Source organism: Balaenoptera physalus (genome assembly GCF_965194825.1).
Source record: "Balaenoptera physalus genome assembly, chromosome: 2".
In the NCBI taxonomy this organism is placed as follows: domain Eukaryota; kingdom Metazoa; phylum Chordata; class Mammalia; order Artiodactyla; family Balaenopteridae; genus Balaenoptera; species Balaenoptera physalus.
Window position 1 is genome coordinate 2,847,983 of NC_138883.1, and position 20,866 is coordinate 2,868,848.

The window sequence follows — 20,866 nt, forward strand, 5'->3', positions numbered from 1 at the left end:
GTGCCGACGGGAAGCCCGGGAGAGCCAGTGCGTGCGCTCTCCCTCAGCCTCGAGGACACACGGGTGCCCTTCCAGCCTCCAGCACCTGACGGAGCAGGACGCCGCCATCAGACACACCTCCTGCCCAAGGACCTGCTACAAGGTACAAACTGCATCATTAAGGCTCTTTAATTTAAAATACAGATGATACTCTGCCGTAACGTTAAATTCTACACATCATTCTGATGGCGTGGCTGGAGCTGCAGCTGCTCTCAGCCAATTTCATTTCCTTGTGAGACTCGCTGCGCTGCCAGGTGATACGACCAACCCAGGGCAGTGTCACCGTGGAGCCCAAGGCCGGACCCGCTCCTCTCACCAGCGACGGCACCTCCCTCGGGGTCCTTCGCACTCCGCCTGCCCACGGGGCGGCACCCGCCCAGCCCCCTGCACGGAGCCTGTGCCCTGCAGCCTTGGGAGGTGCGTCCTGGGTTTGCGGCGACCCTGTGCCTGGGGCGGGCCGGTGGAGGGGACCCCGGGCTGGGTCTCCGCGCCCTCTGCCTTCTGGGAGCGCACAGGTGGCTGGTCCCCCCCTGCGAGTCCCCGTCGCCAGGGAAAGTAGGAGGGGCCTGGAGACCAGCCACAAAGACCCCAGGCCCAGCAGCCTTGGCAGCAGTGCATCTGGCGGCCCCGCAGGGAAGGTGCTTGCACGGCTCGCTGGGCCTCTCAGGGCTGCGCTGCGCTCCTGCTCAATCCACCGATCTCTGCGGCTGACAACAAGGGCCAAATGCTTTCTCCGCACGAGGCTGTGGGCATCCGCCCGCATCCCCACCCTGCCCTCCTCAGCCTGAGGCTCCTCGCCAGCCGGGCTGCGGACTCAGGTTCTGCGGGAACCAGGGCGCACCCCACCCTAGACCCCAGGGTGCCCGGGTGGGCTGCGGGCAGAGCCCAGCTCTCCCAGCCTCATGCCTCACGCCGCCTCTTCCTGCCTCTCCATGGGGCTGAGGGAAGGAACATTTCGCAGCTGGGACGTGTAGGAACCACACAGGCAGCAGTACGTGTGACAGGTAAATGACCTGGTGTTTCAGCCACACTTGGGTTACTTTTAACAAAATAGCACATTATCGTGCAAAGCGTGGGAGCCTCCTATGAAATCTATTTGTGAAACCAAAACAAAGAAGATTTCAAAATGACCCCAAAAGGCCAGCAACCCTTTGCTCACCAACTTGTTGATTAGAATCCTGTTCATCAAGATGCTAAGTAGGAAGGTGCCCGTCAGGGAAAAGGGTCAACCAGGAGCCGACCTGCTACCACTGGCCGCCCCCCCCCCCAAAACCGCCCTTCTGCAGATGCTGAGCCCAGCCCCACTGCTCCCTGCCGGGAACACCCCTCCCACCTCCTCCTCCGGGAGGCTCACGCTGCTCAGCCCACCCACCCCACCCCTTGGTCAGTCCTCCCAAGACTGCTTGTTTATGGTTTATTTACTGCCTATCTCCCTGTGGCAGGATGCAAGCTCCCCAGCAACATGGGTTTGGGTATGTTCTGTTGACTGACAAACACCAGTCACCTAGAATCGCTAGTGTCTGATGGGTAGAAGGTTCTCATCTTATCTCAACTCAAAAACACACATTTGTTGAGTTAACAAATAGAGGGAAAGGTGAGGTCTGAGCCACTCATACCAAACTGTGTTCCTGTGAAACCAGAAAAAAGAAAAAAGAAAAAAAAAAAACAGGAAAAGAAAACTCTTCAGATTTCACATCTGATCTCATAGCTTCATACCTTGAAAACCCTTGCTTTGGTTTAGCATTTTATCCTATAGTGCGTAAAGAAGCCGTGTGTTCAATAAAGTTTTTAGTGAGAAATGTTTGATTCTTTGGAGGTCAATTCCTATTTCAAATATGAGAGACAATTAACTTAAGATCAAGTTAATGACAAATAATAAGTGTTCCTTTACCTATAACATGTCATACTCTGTATAGACAAATGAAGAATATAGTTTTAGATCCTTGGTTTTTATAGGCTGCTTAAGATAAGTGAATGGACGCAAGTATCCCAAGAACATAAGGAGAACGTCACAGCAGCCTGTCCTGAAAGGCAGAGCACAGTCTGCGGCCAGCAGGTGTGCCAGGACTCACCTGGAATGTGAGGTGCTGACGTGGGTATCTCTGCAGCGGGCCCCAGGGGCCTCTCACAGTCCTGCAAACTGGCCCACGCACGGCCCACTCCTGAGCTAAGCTGCTGGCTGGAGAACGAGCCTTTGGGGAAGGAGGGAAAGAGGCCCTGCAGTGCTTAGACAGCACGAACAAGGAAAATACCAGACCTCCTTTACCTAATATTCACAAGTAAGGAAGGAGAAAACTATCTAAACGTGAAATGTCCAGAATAGGCAAATCCATAGAGACACAAAGTAGATTCATGGTTGCCAGAGGCTGGGGGGAGTAGGTGCATCTACTAATGGGAACAGGGCTTTCTGGGGTGATCAAAGTGTTCCGGAATTGGATACTGGGGATGACGGCACATTCTGTGAATATACTAGAAACCACTGAACTGAATGCTTTAAAAAGGTGAATTTTATGGTACGTGAATTATACTTCAATTTAAAATCTAACCAAGAATATTACAAAGTAACTGTTTAAGATGGTTGGTTCCATTTGGGTTTGGTTAATTCGTGACACTTATACACAGTGTCATACGCTTTAAAATGTAAGACTAAAACCAAGAGTGGATATGCCTGACGCTGTGGGCAGTGCCTGACACCTGAGGGGACGGTAAGATTTCTTTGTAACAACAGTGCCTGCTCACAGAGGAAACAACAACAACTAGACACGGGGTCACGTGTAAAGAGTCAGTGCCAGATCCCCGGACGGCAACTACTCAGAGGCAGCGCGCCCCTGGGTGTTCAGTGCGACTGTTCAGACGTCCAAACACAGCAAATGCACACAGAGGAAAACGTGTTACACAAGCTGTGCTGTGCGTGCAAACTAACCTACAGCTTTTCTTCCGTCACCTACAATGTGTCCTGGGCGCTTTTCCACATCAGCATGCAAAGACTCACTTCGTTATTGTGAAGGGCCGCATGGCACTCCCCTGCATGGTTTACCAGTCCCACTCATGGCGAGCTAGGCTGGTTTTGGCTTATATTATAAACAAACTGCCGTGAGCACTCCTGAATGCATCTTTGTACATTTAGGCAAGCACACAGCAACACAACTGCTGGGTCAAAGATGATGTGCGTTTTAAAATACATAATCACTGCTCGGGATTTCCCTGGTGGTGCAGTGGTTAAGAATCCGCCTGCCAATGCAGGGGACATGGGTTCGAGCCCTGGTCCGGGAAGATCCCACATGCCACAGAGCAACTAAGCCCGTGCGCCACAACTACTGAGCCTGCGCTCTAGAGCCCGCGAACCACAACTACTGAGCCTGCATGCTGCAACTACTGAGCCCGCGTGCCTAGAGCCCGTGCTCCGCAACAAGAGAAGCCACCGCAATGAGAAGCCCGTTCGCCGCAACTAGAGAAAGCCCGCGCACAGCAACAAAGACCCAACGCAGCCAAAAATAAATTTAAAAAAAAAATGTATAGATATATAATCACTACCAAACATCTTTCTAAAAAGGTTGTCCATTGTATACTTCCTCCAATGGTTAGTAAACTAATAAACATTATTTTAGAGGACAGCAGCTCATTTCACTCAAACACTGATGCTCCCGACTTTGTTTCGGCCACAGCCGGGTTTTCTGGAGGGCACTGCTGGCCTTGTTGGTGAGCACATCTCAGGTTCTTCTGCAGAGCTGTCGGCAGGCACCGCCACGCAATGCTGGAGGGCACACCCGCCGGCCTCCTCCACGAGTGGGAGAACCCTTCCCTCAGGTGAGCGACTCTGCAGAGGTTTGCCAAACCAACCACATTTTATTTCAACAGATAGCTGGGCACCTACAACGTACACAGCTCTGTGCCTCGCGTGTCAGGGCACGGGGATGAAGGAGACTGTCCCACCCTTAGGGGCCTCTGCGGGAGTTGTGAGGCAGGTGAGCACTCCAGGGTTAAAAGGTACAAGCGGCGGCAGATGCTGAGAAACGTCACCTGAGAGGTTACAAAGGGCTGCGGACCTTCAGAACAGGAGGCTAGCACCTCTGTTTGGGGGAGATGGGGGGTTTCCTGAGTGGCATTTGTGGTATGATTCCAATTCTAGCAGAGGAGGAAAGAAGGAGGGCAGGCAGACACAGCACCGTTAGGTGGTTGTGGAGGGGAACCGGGAACGGGGGGCTCTGGGGGAGGAGCCGGACAGGCAGGGCATCCGGCCCTGAGGGGTCTGGGTGGGAAGGACGGCCTGGTGCCCCTTCCCTGAGGCAGATCCTTGGGCACAGCTTTTATCCTCTGGGCCTCAGGTTTTCTGTTCCCGTGAAAAAGTGAAAAAGAATTACTACCCCTAATTCTCATGGCATTACCAGGAGTCACTGATGTATGATACAGAGGGTCCCTCTGCAAACTCTGCAGCACTATACAGAGAAGATACACTCTCCTCCAGCTGGGGTCAGGAAGTCTGTCGGGATCGCGCTGTTTCCTCATCTTAGACAGCTCAAAGCCTCTTTGAAAAGCCCTTCTCAGCAATTAGGCAAGAAAAAAAAGAAATAAATGACATCCAGATTGGAAAGGAAGAAGTAAAACTATTTCTGTTTTCAGATGACATAACCTTGTGTATAGAACATACTAAGGAATCAACTAAAAACAAGCCAAACTAATAAACTTGTTCAGCAAGGTTGCAGAATACAGCATCAATATATAAAAACCAGCTATATTGCTATACACTAGCAATGAACAATCCAAAAATAAAATTAAGAAAACAATCCATTTAAAAGAGCACCAAAAAGAATAAAATATCTAGGAATAAATGTGACCAAAGAAGGGCACGATGCGTATTCTGGAAATCATAAAACGTTGTTGAAGACATTAAAGATGTAAATAATGGAAAGATACCCCATGTTTATGGACTGGAAGACAACATACTACTCACACTGATCTACAGATTCATCTCAATCCCTATCAAAACCCTAGCTGGTTTTCTTTTTCTTGCAGAAATTAATAAGCTAAACCTAAAATTCACATGGAAGTACAAGAGACCCAGAACAGAAAAAACAGTCTTGAAAAAGAAGAACAAAGTTGGAGGACTCACACTTCCTTATTTCAAAACTTACTACAAATTAATCAGGATACTATAGTACTGGCAGTAAGGACAGATATATGGCCAATGAAACAGAACTGAGAGTCTAGAGAGAAACGCTTACATTTATGGTCAACTCATTTCTGACCACGGTGCCGAGACCATCGATGGGGAAGGAACAGGATGCACTCCGGGTCGGAGATCTCACTACTGTCACAGAACAAAGCAGGCTCCGCTCCTAGCCGTCCTCCTCACAGCTCCTTCAGTCTGTGCTGGTGGCCACCGCCCATCAGCTGCCGAGACACCTCCCTCCTCCCTCCCAGGTGCTCAACTCAGCAGAGCTCTGGGACAGAAAGTACCGCTTCATGGAGAACAGGTTGGGGGGGGTCCAAGACCTCCCTGGCTGATATCCTTCCCTGCCTTTCAAAAAATGTACTATGTGATATTTGACACATAAAAAAGATTATGTGCAATATACACGCAAGGTAAGAACACAAAAACAAAACCCCAGAACCCACTGCCCATTTAACAGTCACCGTCTACCTGTGTGCTCCTTCCTCAGCTATCCTCCTGCCTCTCTCCAAAAGTAAATATCAGCCTGAACTTCGTATTTATAATTTTCTTACTATCATATATTTTTCTTCTTAAACAATATATACTTTTGCCCGTTTTTAACCTCATAAAAATGATATACCATATGTAGTCCTCTGCCATCAGTATTACATCTACCCATGTTTGCTGTGTATAGTAGACATACTTCATTCATTTTCACTGCAGTATAATATTCCATGATGTACTTATCTATTTTCTTACCACACTGCTTCCAGTTTTTGCTATTATGGACAGTCCGTTCTGAACATTCTGGCACATCTGTTCTGGGGCTCTCATCTCATATAAGTTTCTCTAGGGTACATACTCTAGACCAGGGGATTGGGGTTCAGCAAACTATAACCTATGGGTCAAAGATAGTCAGTAGCCTATTTTTGTTAGGCCCTTGAGCTTGAAATGCTTTTTAGATTTTTAAAGAGTCGAACAAACAAATGAAACAAAGGCGGCTGTGTGACAAGACTGTGCGCTGCCCACAAAGCCTAGAACATTTACCACCCTGCCCTTCACAGAAAGAATCTGCCAGCCCCTGCCCCGAACTCTACGTCTAGAGGGCAGAGGAACGGCTGGCTAGCAGGGTGCAGGCGCGGCCAATTTACAAGCTTCTCTTAACCCACACCCTCCCTCACCAACACTGGGTATCATCAGACATCTTAATTTCTGCCAACCTAGCAGGTACGATGGTCCCTTTTCTTCCTTACTCTGATTAATTAAACAGGTTTAGCATCTTTTTGTACACTCATGGGCCACTTGTCATTCTCCTTCTGTTGAAATGCCTGATTGCGTCTCCTTTGCACTGTATAATTGGGTTATTGGTCTTTTAAAATATTGATTTGTAGGTGTTATTCATATGTTCTGACTGCTAATCTTTTGTTAGTTAATATGTATATGTTTTTCCCCTAGGTTGTGTCTTGACTTTAACTTTATTTATGTATTTTAATGAAGAGAAGTTCTTAATTTTAATGTAGTCAAATGTATCCTTTTAAAGGATAACCTTTATCTGTATCTTGGCCTTTTAAAAATATTCCGATTAGCTCATGGGTGATGCTGATGAAAAAGGGACGACCTAGTATATAGGAAACCAAAATAGAAAACAGCTCTGATTCTATCACAGAATTATTTTCAAAAGAAGGATATTCTGCTCAAATAAAACTAGCAAATGTGCCACCAACTATGTCAAATAGACTCATATCGCTCAAGGAAAATATTCTTCCTAAACAAAAGATTATTCAAGACAGAGATGGACCCCGCGCAGGGCCCAGTGGGCAGGCCTGGGACCGCGGCCTTCTGTATCAGTGAGACAGCTGATGTGGGCCTTAGCTGGACCAAGGAAAGCAAGAGCTTGACTCCTTGGCAGGTGCCAGGACTGGTGGACGAATGAACACTCTCAGGTTTACTGACGATCTCAGACTCTGCCAGCGACCAAGGTCACGACAAGAAGTCCGTCCTGATTTGAAGTGTAAGAATCACCTAATCACCTCCTAAAACAACTACAGCGACAGGAACGATGTCTTTAAGTTTTTTTTTTTTTTTTTTTAAAGAAGATTTTACTTTTTATTTTTATAAATTTATTTATTTATTTATTTATTTTTGGCTGTGTTGGGTCTTCGTTTCTGTGTGAGGGCTTTCTCCAGTTGCGGTGAGCGGGGGCTACTCTTCATCGCGGTGTGCGGGCCTCTCAGTATCGCGGCCTCTCTTGTTGCGGGGCACAGGCTCTAGACGCGCAGGCTCAGTAGTTGTGGCTCACGGGCCTAGTTGCTCCGCGGCATGTGGGATCTTCCCAGACCAGGGCTCGAACCCGTGTCCCCTGCATTGGCAGGCAGATTCTCAACCACTGCGCCACCAGGGAAGCCCTTTAAGTCTTAAAATAAGACAATTACCCACCTATTGTGTCCTGAGGAAAAGGGAGCTCTGGATTTAGGAAAACCACCTTTGGAGGCAAATTTTTCACAATCAGCTCAGAGGCAGACAACAGTGAGCACTGCTATAGTTGGATGTGATGGGGTGTATCACCTTAAGACCACATACAAAGTCATGCAGAAGGAGAACCACTGAGGTGAATCTGCTTCGGATGTCCTCCCATCTATGTAACAGGGAGGGTGAAAACCTCAAGATCAGCAAAGGAAAACAAAATTTCTATCTGCAGGACCAAAGTTTTCAACATCAACAAGGGAGGACACAATTTTTACTAGAATGCCCTCCAACCAACAGGCACACAAACATTAATAATAATTTATCTTTCGTACTGTTTACCTTTGTAAGCCATCATAATTCCTTTTAGAAATCAGGTGGGGTGTACATAAATTAGGCAAACTCAAAATTGGTCACAACGTTAAGAACAGACTAGTGGACTTCCCTGGTGGCGCAGTGGTTAAGAATCTGCCTGCCAATGCAGGGGACATGGGTTCAAGCCCTAGTCTGGGAAGATCCCACATGCCAGGGAGCAACTAAGCCCGTGTGCCACAACTACTGAGCTTGCGCTCTAGAGCCCGTGAGCCACAGCTACTGAGCCCACGTGCCACAACTACTGAAGCCTGTGCGCCTAGAGCCCGCGCTCCGCAACAAGAGAAGCCACCGCAATGAGAAGCCCGTGCACTGCAACAAAGAGTAGCCCCCGCTCGCCACAACTAGAGAAAGCCCGCGTGCAGCAATGAAGACCCAATGCAGCCAAAAAATAAATAAAAAAAAAAGAACAGACTAGTGAGTGATGTCAGTGAAAAGGGCTCAGTAAGGAATTCCAAAAGTCTATCCTTCAATAAAAGCAAGAAAAAAGCTGGCAAAGTCTGTCAGAAACAACTTTTGTGGAACTCTAAAGACTAACCAAAAGCTTGCAACATTCAGAGGAACACTTAATCAAGTGAGACCTTGGCAAGAACAAGTGAGCTCTGTGGCATTTTACCTTACCCTGGTCCCATCCCCCAAGAGGTAGTGGCCTGGAAGATAAAAGCCTGCAATCCCAGTACAGGTACTTGGTGAGGGCTTGGGGTGGGTGGGTGGAGCAGAACAGATCTCATTTGCAAAGGATTTCAGTAGTAGGTTATGACCTATCTGGTGGCTCACAAGAAGACCAGCTCAGATGGCTTGCCTTTACTTCACTAAACTCAGGACTCTCCCAGCGCTGAGGCAGCTACTGGTAGCGGGCAGGGGGTGTATACTGAAAACGTCTACAGACAAATGTATTAGTTGCTGATGCCTGGGACAACCAGTCACAGCTGAGGCAAATGACAGACAAACCAAGAGGCTGACAGGAAATGCTGGGAAGTAAGGGCTTTGAGAAGCACCAGCATGTTCCTGGGATTCTAGAAGGCCAAGCACATGCCCAGGGCTGTGTGCACACTCAGGAAAGACCTGAGAAGACTCTAAGGTCTCACCCCTGGCTGACCTTCAGGTTCCGCATAAGCAGGATGTGAATGCTAAGGCAAAGCTGTCAACTGCCTGGCCGAGTGCTGAAAACATAACCCAATACTCATACAGACCCTGTCCAAAAAGACTCAGAGATAATTCTGGTTCCAGGCACTTAAGGAAATCTCTGTCTGATTACTAGCTGACTACTATACTAATGGAACAGAGACTTCAGTGACCACACATGATAAAGAATATGGACTTTACAAAATTAGCTCAAAGAAGTTATTATGCAAACAATAACTATAACAAGCAGCAACAAATACTGGGGAGAATCTAATTTCCAGATTTGCCACATTATACTATTCAACATGTCCATTTTCAACAAGAAAATTACAAGTCAGGCAAAGAAATAAGGGAGTGTGGCCCATACACAGGATAAAAAGCAAGTAACAGAAACTGTCTAGGAGGAAACCCAGACATTAGACTTACAAAGACTTTGAATCATTGATTGTATGTGAGTTCAAAGAGATAAAGGAAACTTTGCCCAAAGAAGTAAAACAAACCATCAGGGACTTCCCTGGTGGTGCAATGGATAAGACTCTGCGCTCCCAATGCAGGGGGCCCAGGTTTGATCCCTGGTCAGGGAACTGGACCCCACATGCATGCTGCAACTAAGAGTTCGCATGCCACAACTAAGAAGCCCACAAGCCGCAACTAAGGAGCTGGTGAGCTGCAACTAAGGGGCCCACCTGCCACTAGGAAGACCTGGCACAACCAAATAAATAAATAAATAAATAAATATTTTTTAGAAATTAAAAAAAAAAAAAAAAAAGAAACCCATCAGAACAATGTCTCATGAAATAGAAAATATCAATAAAGAGAAAATTTTAAAAGGAACCAAATGGAGATTCTAGAGTTGAAAAGCACAATAACAGAAATGAAAAATTCAATAAAGGGGCTCAACAGGAGAACCAAGCAGGCAGAAGAAGGAATTAGAGAGCCTGAAGGCAGGTCAATTGAGATTTGAAGATAAGACAGTTGAGTTTATCCAGTCTAAGTAACAGAAGGAAAAAATAATAAAGAAAAATGAAAGGAGCTTTAAAGACCTGTGGGGCAACATCAATCATACCAACATATACATTATGGTAGTCCCAGAAAGGAGAGGAGGGAGAGAAAAAGGTGGAAAGACTACTTTAAAAGGTAATGGACAAAAATTTCCCATATTTGATGAAAAATATTAATCTGCACATCCAGGAAGCTCAACAAACTCCACGCAGGATAAACTCAAAGAGATCTACACTAATACACATTATAATTGAATGGCTGGAAGACAGAAAGAATTCTGAAAGCAGCAAGAGAAGTGACTCCTTACATAAAAGAATTTCCTCAATAAGATTAACACTTGATACCTTATCAGAAACCATGGAGGACAGAAGACAATGGGATGACATATTTGAAGGGCTGAAAGAAAAAAATATCAATTAAGGATATCCAACAAAACTATGTTTCAAAAATGAAGAAGACTCTCAACAAAATACTAGAAAACTAAACCCCAAAGCATATTAAATGTATTATACACCACAACCAAGTGAGATTTGTCCAGGGAAGCAAGAGTGGTTCAATATAAGAAAAATCAATGTAATATACCACAGTAATAGAACAAGGGGAAAAAACTACATGATCATCTCAACTGGTGTAGAAAAAACATTTGACAAAACCAAACTCCCTTTCACTATAAAACCCCTTAGAAAACTAAGAATAAAAAGGAACTTCCTTGACATGGTAAAGGATATCTATGAAAAACCCACATTTAATGGTGAAAGACTGAAGGCTTCTGCACTAATATCAGGAAGAAGGGAAGGATGCATGCTTTCACCACTGCTATTTAGTATTATACTGAAAGTTCTATCCAGAGCAATTAGGCAAGAAAAATAAATAAAAGGCATCCAAATTAGAAAGAAAGAAATAAAACCATCTCTGTTCATGGATGACATGATCCTATATTTAGAAAATCCCAAAGAATTCTCAAGAAAAGCAACTAGAACTAATAAATGAATTCATCAAAGTTGCAGGGTACAAAGACCAACAAAGAAACATCATTTGTGTTTCTATACAACGGGAACAAACAATCTGAAAAGTAAAGTTAAAAAGCAATTCCATTTACAATAGCATCCAAACGAATAAATTACCTAGGAATAAATTTAACCAACAAGGGGAAATATTTGTTCACAATTGCTGAAAGAAATTAAAGAACACACCATTAAATGGCAAGATATTTGTTTGTTCCAAAACAAATCTATGTACATGGATTGGAAGATAATATTATTATGATGGCAATACTACTCTACTTGTGATGGTTAATTTTATATGTCAACTTCTCTGGGCCACAGGGTGCCTAGATATTTGGTCAAACATTATTCTGGATGTTTCTGTGAGAGTGTTGGATGAGATTAACATTTAAATTGGTAGACTAAGTAAAGCAGATTGCCCTCCCTAATGTAGGTGAGCCTCCTATTCAGTCAAAGGCCTGAATAGGAACAGAACAAAAAGGCTGACCCTCTCTCAAGTAAGGAAGATTCTTTCTGCCTGTCTTCAAACTGAGACACTGGCTTTTTTCCTGCCTTCAAACTCAAACTGATGTCAGCTCTTCCTGGATCTTGAGCCTGGCTTTTGGATAGGAACTATGCCTTTGTCTCGCTTGGTTTCAGGCCTTCAGACTCAGACTGGAACTAAGCCACTGGGTCTCCTGGTTGCCAACTTACTCTGCATATCTTGGGACTTGCCTGTCTCCGTAATTGTGTGAGACCCAATTCCTTATAATAAATATCTCTACACACACACACACACACACACACACACACAAACACCCCTTATTGGTTCTGTTTCTCTGGAGAACGCTAACTAATACAGTACACAAAGCAATCTACAGATTCAGTGCAATCCCTATTAAAATTCCAGTGGCCTTCCTTTTACAGAAATGAAAAACCTGATCCTAAAATTCACAAGGAACTGCAAAAGGGACCCCAAAGAGCAAAACAGTATTGAAAAAGAAAAACAAAGTTGAACGACTCACACTTCTCAAACTTACTACTTCAAAACTGCCTACAAAATGACAGTAATCAAAACAGTGTAATATTGGCATAAGGACAGGCATGTGGACCAATGGAATAGAACTGAGAGTCCAGAAATAAACCCATACATCTATGGCCAAATGATTTTTGACAAGGATGTCAAGACCATTTAGTTGGGAAAAAATAGTCTCTGAAACAACTGGGTAACCGGGCAGAAGAATGAACTTGGACCCCTACCTCACTCCATACACACAAACTATCTCAAAATGGATGAACAACTAAAATGTAAGAGCTAACACCATAAAACTCTTAGAAGAAAGCATAGGGGTAAATTTCAATGATGCTGAATTTGGCGAAGGCTTCTTAGATATGACACCAAAAGCACAAGCAACAGAGAAAAATAAGATAAAGTGGCCTCACCAAATTTGAAAACTTATGCACATAAAAGGACACTATCAAGAATGAGAAAAGGGGCTTCCCTCATGGTGCAGTGGTTAAGAATCCGCCTGCCAATGCAGGGGACACGGGTTCGATCCTTGGTCTGGGAAGACCCCACATGCCATGGAGCAGCTAAGCCCGAGCGCCACAACTACTGAGCCTGCGCTCTAGAGACCATGAGCCACAACTACTGAAACCGAGCCACAGCTACTGAAGCCTGCGTGCCTAGAGCCCGTGCTCCGCAAGAAGAGAAGCCACGACAATGAGAAGCCCGCACACCAAAACGAAGAGTAGCCCCCGCTCACTGCAACTGGAGAAAGCCCATGCGCAGCAACGAAGACCCAATGCAGCCAAAAATAAATAAATAAATAAAATTAATTTAAAAAAATTTTTAAGAATGAGAAAAGACAACAAAAAAATGGGAGAAAATATCTGCAAATTACATATCTGATAGGGGTCTAGTAGCCAGAATACACAAAGAACTCTTACAGCTCAACAACAAAAAGACAAACAACCCAAATAAAAAATGGGCAAATGATGTGAATAAACATTTCTCCAAGGAAAACACAGAAATAGCCAATAAGCACACGAAAAGATGTTTAACATCATCAGTCACTAGGGAAATACAAATCAAAACCACAATGAGTTACCACTTCAAACCCACCAGGATGGCTATAATTTTTTTAAAAAAAGGTAAAATAACAAGAATTGGTGAGGTTGTGGAGAAACTGGAACCTTATATATTGCTGGTGGAAACAAAATGGTTCCGTTTTTGTGGAAAACATTTTCCCAGTTCCTCAAAAGGTTAAACATGAAATTACCATATGACCCAGCAATTCCACTCTTAGGAATATACCCCAAAGAACTGAAAACAGGTACTCAAACCATACCCACACACATGGTTACAGTAGCACCATTCACAATACTCAAAAGACAGAAACAACCCAAATATCCATCAACAGATGAATGGGTAAACAAAATATGAGATAAATATTACTCAGCCATAAAAAGAAATGATGATAGAGGCTATAACATGGATGAACCTGGAAAACATTATGCTAAGTGAAAGATGTCAGAAACAAAAGGACACATACTGTATGATTCCATTTATATGAAATATATAGAATAGGCAAATCCACAGAGACAGAAAGCAGCTTGCTGGCTGCCAAGGGATAAGGAGAAGGATAAGGAGGACGACCTGCTTGACGGGTCAGGGGTTCCCTTTTGGGAACGAGAACGCTTGGGACCACAGAGAGGTTGTGATTGTTCGACACTGTGAATGTACTATATGCCACTGAATCGTTCACTTTGAAATGGTTAATTTGGGACTTCCCTGGCGGTCCAGTGGTTAAGACTTCGCCTTCCAATGCAGGGGGTGAGGGTTCGATCCCTGGTCAGGGAGCTTAGATCCCACATCCCTCATGGCCAAAAAACCAAAATGTAAGACACAAGTAATATTGTAACAAATTCAACAGACTTTTAAAAAATGGTTCACATCAAAAAATCTTTAAAATGGTTAATTTTATTTTCTGTCAATTTTATGTCAATTTAAAAAATTACTATTAAAAAAACTGACCATCATGAGATACTACTTCACAGCTATCAGGATGGCTGTGATTTTAAAAAATGGAAAATTACGTGTTGGTGAGGATATGAAGAAACTGGAACCCTCATACATTTCTGAACATAAAAGGGTTCGTCATCCATAGAAAACAATTCGGCAGTTCCTCAAAAAGTTAAACACAGAGTTACCATATGACCCAGAAACTCTCCTCTTGTGTATATACCCAAGAGAAGTGAAAACATATGTTTACACAAAGACTTGTACATGAATGTTCATAGCAGCAATATTCACAATAGACAAAAAATATTAACATTCCAAATGTCCATCAAGAGATAACTGGATAAACAAAATTTATAAGTATCTATACAATGTACTATTTTTTTGTTTTGTTTTGTTTTAAATTTTATTTATTTATATATTTATTTATGGCTGTGTTGGGTCTTAGTTCCTGTGCGAGGGCCTTCTCCAGTTGCAGCAAGTGGGGACCACTCTTCATTGCGGTGCGCGGGCCTCTCACCATCGCGGCCTCTCTTGTTGTGGAGCACAGGCTCCAGACGCGCAGGCTCAGTAATCGTGGCTCACGGGCCCAGCTGCTCTGCGGCATGTGGGATCTTCCCAGACCAGGGCTCGAACCCGTGTCCCCTGCATTGGCAGGCAGATTCTCAACCACTGCGCCACCAGGGAAGCCCTGTACTATTATTTAGCCATAAAAAAATGAAGTCCTGACACATGTTACAACATGGATGAATCTTGAAAACTGTTATGCTAAGTAACAGAAGTCAGAAACAAAAGGCCACAGATCATATAATTCCATATGTGTGAAATGTCCAGAACAAGCAAATCCACAGAGACGAAAAGTCAATTAGTGGTTGTCAGAGGCTGAGGCAAGGGGAGAATAATGAAGAGTGACTGTATGGAGGTTCTTCTGGCGTGATGAAAATGTTCTAGAATTAGACAGTGGTGATGGTTGTATAACACTGTGAATATATACTAAACAAAAACCATTGAACTGTACATTTTGAATGGTTTAAATAATGAATTTTTTCAAAATAAAAAATTGTAAAAAATTTTTAATAAAAAATAAAAAGTCTAAGGAGCTTAGACACTCCAATCTCTTTCTTCATCACAGAGCCTGATAACCACTCCTCACCAACCCCAGCAAAAAAATAATAATAGCAGTAACAACATAAAAAAATGGCTAGCACATTTAAACTTGATGTAATATAATTCTGTTCATATTTAGATCCAAAGAATTTGACATCATTGCACGTATTTTAATAGAAAAATTAAAAGTGGAAAGGAGGAAAACTATTAGAAGGCAATGAAAAGCTAATCAGTGGCCAAAGGGAAACTGCAAACACCAAACATGGACCCCACTGAATGCCAGTGCAGACGGTCAATGAGTGTCCACTGGAGCCAGCCGTCTCTTGATCCTCAGCTGGAACAACAGTATCTGCTATATGTGCAGTGACAAGAGCTAATACCATGTTCAAAGACCCCCAAACTAAAAACCACTGTTAAAAAAAAAAAAAAAAGTTCCTTGGTTCTTATTATAATTCTCTAAAACAAACATATAAAATTAAAATGCTAATTTTTCCTAAAATACCTGTCATGGTTATTTCTAATCTACAACTGCATCTGGTCATTCACGCCAACCTGGAGGTGGGCCAGGAATCACACGTGTGCCCCACACGGAGGCCGATCGCCAGAAGGGGCGGTAAATAAGCAAAGCCGCATCTTTGGAAGCTTCCAAAATGGGGGATTGTGGAAACCTTTGACTAGATTGCTTGATTAAAATATAAATACCTTTATTTCACTTATTTATATGTGGGTATAAAAACAGTTAAATTCTACCTTAATCCTAAAGTTTAGATGTAACAATTATAGGTTAATGAAATTCTATAATATTTATAATAATGATTGTGTTGATGAAGAAAAACTATGTGAACTCAGTCCAATGCCTTAAGGAGATGGTGGAGGGTGAAACTTTTAGGGACCTACAGACTAAATGTTTAACAGCCTGATTGGGGAAGCGGCTCAGAGGTTATGGCACCCCCAGACTGGACACACATGCCTCTGGTTAGCACCCTGGGCCACTGCCAACACCTCACTTTCCCACCCTCATTCTAGCATCAGGTTTGGAAAGAGGATGTCTGCTTCCACACGCATAAAGAAATACAACAGACACACTAGGCAAAGAGAGTGCAAAGGAAGCTACAGTGAAGGGAAAGTATGCGACCAAGGAACAGCACCCGAGTCAGTGCGCTCTGAGGAACCCAACAGGAGGTAAGACCAGAAGCCCCAGGAAGAGGCGGCCCCGGAGCTGGTGTCCTGGGCCTGCACCACGAACCAGGGCCTGTCACAGAGTCTAGCGTACCCATTTCTAGAATTCTGATTCTGCAGCTTCCAGTAGAGTTATTACTCTATTATTATATTATTTACTCTTTGCTACATGTTTAGGTATGGATTTATTGTATTTTGAGGCCATATTTTTACCCAAATGAAAAAAGTCTCTATTTGAGAAATTCATTTCATAAAATCCTAGTTTCTAGCCAGCTACTCAGGAAGCCCTTCTCTCACAGTTGAGGCATATCTGTACTTAGAAATACAGCAAAGAATTGGACTGGATTCCTTTCACTTTCCTCTATGCCTTCATTACCCTAATGATTTATTTTATGTTCCCTACTTTTGTGATTTAAGTTGAGCTACATTTTACTTGGAGATTAGAAACTGGAAACAAATGTACATCTGCTGACAAAAGGGTGTTCCAAGAACTGGAAAGCCCGGGGAAAACCAAAAAAGGGAAGCATCAGATAAACAAAGAAAATGGCTCCTGCCAGCACGAAAGTACTAAACACAACAAAGATGCAGAAGAACAAGCTCAACATCAAGCCCAGGAGGGAAATTAAAAACATCATCCAAGCGATGCCAATAAAGGGAGAAGGGAGAAAACCACAGACAGACAGGTGTGCCCTGTTGATAAAAAAAGTGTTCTGGCAATCCATATTCACGCAAACATTTCAGCACACTGGCTCTTCTCATGATACCCGATGCCAAACACTCTGCCGAGGGAGCGAGCGCGTGGCTCACTCGCTGGGAAAGCAAAGACAAGAGACTAGATTCTTATCCAAACAAACAGGCAGCTTATAATCACAAATGAAAAGCCCCACATAGGAGAGAGAGAAAGGGAGAGAGACAGACTGGCACAGGCATGCAGCTGGAAACGCAGCTGATTAAAACCATAGTATAAAACTTGGTCTTCCCTTTAGGAAAACAATAGCTATTTGAGGCCCAACACTGCCAATAGCGCTTGGTTCAAATGACTTAGGATTTTCAGAAAAGCATTCATTCAACTCTGACTATGTGCAAAAAGGTTGTGCCTCTCCTGGCCAAGGGCCAGAGTCCTGCCATCTGGACAGGAAGGAGGGAGAAGAGCTGAGGGCTCCGTCCACCTGACAAGCAACTAGGAGGGGGCCGCACCTTTCCGAGTGGATGCTGCCCTGAGGCCCTGCCCGGCCTGGAGGCTCCTGGGCTGCAGGTTGGGTGATAAGGTTCATTTTCCTGGAGCATCGACTTTACTGGGAAATATGAGTGAAAAGCATAAAACATGGCCATATTTAGCAGTGGATTACCATATTTAAATCACTTTTAGAATACAACATGGGAATTAAAAAATCAGTGGCTCTTGGCTCTGTGCTCCTTCTCCATCTCTTTCACAGACTCCCCCATTTCTACCTGTGGCTGAAAGGTAGGAGCTGTTCAGGTGCTGATCTAGGTCCCCTTCTTTCTCCTGCTGGGCAATCAGACCTGCACAGTCGAGCCTCTGGCTCTGATCCCCACACTCACTGAGCTCCGAGACGACCCCTCTAACTTTGTCGTACTGCACAGGAGGCTCACGGTTAACACAGCCCAGATGGAATTTGTCATCTTCAGTGCTTCCCATTCCTGTCCGACTCACCTCTCTACCTACTCAGAAACAACCTGCTCCCATCTCAGGGAGCGACACCATCACCTGGTCAGCTGCCTAAGGCAGAACTGTCCCCATCTCCCTGATTCTGACACTCAATCATTCATCAAGACCTGTCGATTCCATGGCCTCCAACCTAATTCCCCATCACCACCGTGGCCTTGGTTACGGGGTGGTCATTCTGTCGCCAGTGAGATGCTCTCAGGTTCACTTTACTCATCTGCAGTCTCTGCCAGCTAAAACAGCCCATCTTGAGCTTCTAGTCCAAGTCTCTCATTTTACACATAAGGAAAACCAGGCCAAGACAAGTGATGCACTTGCAAGGAAGGTCCCAAAATTACTGAGAAATCTGCAATTGGATAAAGAGCAAAATTGATGACATTTATATGCAGGAGAAACATATACTGATTAATGCCAACACATTTTTTAAAGTTAATTTTTTTCTATAGTATAGCCAACATGATGGAATACTATACAGCTGTAAAAAAGGATGAGGAGAATCTCTATATACTGCTATGGTGTGAGCTCATGATACGTTGTTAAATTAAAAAAAAAAAAAAAAAAAGATGGAGAGGGACTTCCCTGGTGGTCCAGTGGGTAAGACTCCACACTCCCAATGCAGGGGCCCTGGGTCCAACCCCTGGTCAGGAACTAGATCCCGCACGCATGGCGCAACTAAGAGTTTGCATACCACAACTAAGAAGTCCGCGTGCCGCAACTAAAGATCCCACATGCCGCAACTAAGACCTGGCGCAGCCTAAATAAATAAATAAAAATTTTTTTTAAAGGTGGAGAAGAGCTTGTACTGTATACTACCATTTTCTAAGAAAGAGGGCCGTAGGTACACACACACACACACACACACACACACACACACACACACATTTATATTACAAATAGACAGATAAACCAAAAACTAAGAAAAAAAAAGTTAACTGTGGAGGAGGGAAGAAACAGGGTATAAAGATCAGGAATGAAAGCTACATTTCTGAAAATACTTTATTTTGACTTGTAACCATGAAAATATTTTTTATAAACGTCTAACCCAAAATTTAGAAAGAAGCTATTCCTTAAAATAAAAATAAAATAAATGAATCTAACTGTGTAGCAAGTTGGTGGCACACTAAGGAACTGGCTCAGGTGACGCTAAAACTTAATAATTCGGCAGAACATCCCTAGGGATCTACCCTGAGGACAAAAAGAACTGCAGAAAATCTCAAACAGTTTTCAGTAATCATAAAAATCTCAAACAGTTTTCAGTAATCATACACTGGTTGGTAATATGTTGGTATTATTATTCTAAAACTATCACGTTTATTTTATAGGTTAAAACAAGTAAGTAATGATGTGAATGTTGTTAGGAACCAAGATTTTCAGCATAAGAGAAAAGACATCAATTCAGAATCAAAGAAGTAAAAACCATATAATCCTGAATTTTAAACAAAAGTATCAGTATGAACTCATGATTAAAAAGTGTATTTCCTGGCTGCCCACCAAAAAGGCCCAAGACAATAACCAGCCTTATAGCAACGAGTATCCCTAGTGCCCAGTCTGTGGTCTCAAGGTACCGTTTTCTGTAAGAGGGAACCAGAGCTGCTTAGAGAAATAGCCAATTCCAGGCCTGGGGTGAAAAAGTACAAAACGAATCCGAAACATCTTACCATTTCAGAGACCAAAGAAAGGAAGGCTACGGGTCACGTCAAAGGACAAGAAGTCAACTTAAAGAGGCTCCACTGGCAAAAGTGGCACAATCCTAGCATCCATGAGAGTAATAACTGCAATGGATTAAAACACACCACGTATATTTAAATTCATGAGTTTACACTGATACTTAATCCCTGGTCACTTTTGGAGCGGCTATGAGACCATCTCATTATTTTGAGAACCCATAAAGAGAAAGAATCAGGCATTTGTCCTACCTTTCCTATTTGAACTGTCCCTTAGGGTAACCAAACAGTTAGTATTTCGGTGAATCAAGGCAGGGAATTCCCTGGTGGCGCAGTGGTTAAGAATCCGCTTGCCAATGCAGGGGACACAGGTTCGAGCCCTGGTCCGGGAAGATCCCACATGCCGCGGAGCAACTAAGCCCATGCGCCACAACTACTGAGCCTGCGCTCTAGAGCCCATGAGTGAGCCACAACTACTGAAGCCCGTGCGCTCTAGGGCCCGCGGGCCGCTACTACTGAGCCCACATGCTGCAACTACTGAGCCCGAGCTCCTGGAGCCTGCGCACCACAACGAAGAGTAGCCCCCACTTGCCGCAACTAGAGAAAGCCCACGTGCAGCAACAAAGACCCAACACAGCCAAATTTAAAAAAAAAAAAAAAAAAAAAGGCAGAGTAAAGGATGAAACTTATCACCATTTACAACCCCTAATGACTGTGAGTCCAAGTGCCTCCTGGTGAAGGGACACACCACCGCCTCCGAGTGCACGTGCTCAAAGGCTGAGCCAGTCGAACTTCTAGATCTACCTACCACCTCCCAGGAAATAACGGGATAGAAGAATGTGTTCAATGGAAACGGCAGAAGTCAAAACAGGGACACCCTTGACTACAGAACAACCAGCCTGGATTTTACAAAAAAGAAAATGCACGGAAGAAAAGGGATAGGGTGGAGCAATCAATTGATTTACAGAGACTTAAGAGCCGGATCAGCTAAATGCAACTGTTTGGACCCTGCTTCAAACAAACTAAAACAAATTGAGACTACTGGGGAAAATTGAATGGTACTGTGATTAT

At 43.9% G+C, this 20,866-nt stretch overlaps 1 protein-coding gene across 3 annotated transcripts in view; it reads right to left on the minus strand.

Moving 5' to 3' along the window:
• Positions 1-20,866, minus strand: part of TRAF3 (TNF receptor associated factor 3) — a 116,568-nt gene that overhangs the window by 33,004 nt on the left and 62,698 nt on the right. The gene's annotated exons all lie outside the window — the stretch shown is intronic.